The sequence below is a fragment of the Bison bison genome, unplaced genomic scaffold (genome assembly GCF_000754665.1).
Source record: "Bison bison bison isolate TAMUID 2011002044 unplaced genomic scaffold, Bison_UMD1.0 scf7180017864192, whole genome shotgun sequence".
Lineage (NCBI taxonomy): Eukaryota > Metazoa > Chordata > Mammalia > Artiodactyla > Bovidae > Bison > Bison bison.
In genome coordinates, this window is record NW_011494764.1 from 3467681 (window position 1) to 3469300 (window position 1620).

Here is a 1620-nt window from a genome sequence, read left to right on the forward strand (position 1 = left end):
TGGAGCCCAAGAAAATAAAACCTGTCACTGTTTCCATTGTTTCCCCCTCTATTTGCCATGAAGTTATGGGACCAGATGCCATGATCTTAGTTTTTGAATGTTGAGTTTTAAGTCAGGTTTTTCACTCTCCTCTTTCATCAGGAGGCTCTTTAGTTCCTCTTCGCTTTTTGCCATAAGGGTGGTGTCATCAGCGTATCTGAGGTTATTGATATTTCTCCTGGAAATCCTGATTCCAGCTTGTGCTTCATCCAGCCTGGGATTTTTCGGGATGTACTCTGAATGTAAGTTTAATAAGCAAAGTGACAATATACAGCTTTGATGTATTCCTTCCCCAATTTGGAACCAGCCCGTTGTTCAATGTCCGGTTCTAACTGTTTCTTGACCTGCGATACAGATTTTTCATGAGGCAGGTAAGGTGGCCTAGTATTCCCATCTCTTTAAAGTTTTCCACAGTTTGTTGTGATCCACATAGTCAAAGGTTTTGGCATATTCAATAAAGCAGAAGTAAATGTTATTCTGGAACTGTCTTGATTTTTCTATGATCCAGCAGATGTTGGCAATTTGATCTCTGGTTCCTCTGCCTTTTCTAAATCCAGCTTGAACATCTGGAAGTTCTTAGTTCATGTACTGTTGAAGCCTCGCTTGGAGAATTTTGAACATTACCTTACTAGTGTGTGAAATGAGTTTAATTGTGCAGTAGTTTGAATATTCTTTGGCATTGCCTTTCTTTGAGATTGGAATGAAAACTGACCTTTTCCAGTCCTGTGACCACTGCTGAGTTTTCCAAATTTGCTGGCATATTGAGTGCAGCAATTTAACAGCATCATCGTTTAGGATCTGAAATTGCTCAGCTGGGATTCCATCACCTCCACTAGCTTTGTTTGTAGTGATGCTTCCTAAGGCCCCCTTAACTCCAGACTCCACGATATCTGGCTCTAGGTGAATGATCACACCATTGTAGTTATCTGGGTCATTCACATCTTTTTTGTGTAATTCTTCTGTGTTTCTTGACATCTATGTTTCTTGCTAAAAGTACTATTAGAAGTGATGTTCCTGAGATAAGAATTATAATAGAAAAGTAACTTTCTAAGTTTTGGTAGTTATACTTGCTTTTCTAATTCTGTATGTAGAAAGGTCTTAGCAATATACTTAACTTTTACTTTCCTCTCAAGTTGCATCATTTTCCTTTAAATTTGAAGAAATTGAGCTCTTTACATACTTTATAATAAAGCATTAATCAAATTTGTTTGATTCTGCATACAAAATATGCTCAAGATACAGATCGTCACTCACACTGCAAATTTAATGTGTTCTTCCCTAAAAGATTTGTCTATTATTTTTTGAAATTCCTTTAATATTATTATTAATATTTTGGTACTTCCGTGGCAGTTCAGTGGTTAAGACTGCAGCTTCCACTTCAGGGGGCTCCAGTTTGATACCTGATTGAGGAAATAAGATCCCACATGCCATGCAGCATGGCTGAAAAAAAGAAAAATTGCTATTTCTAGTGTACCTTCTGGTTTTGGTTTGATGCCTTATTTTCTTGAAATCTCACTAGCATTTTCTATCTTTTTAGCCTTTAGAACATTTTTTTAAATAAATGAATCTCATTACAATTAA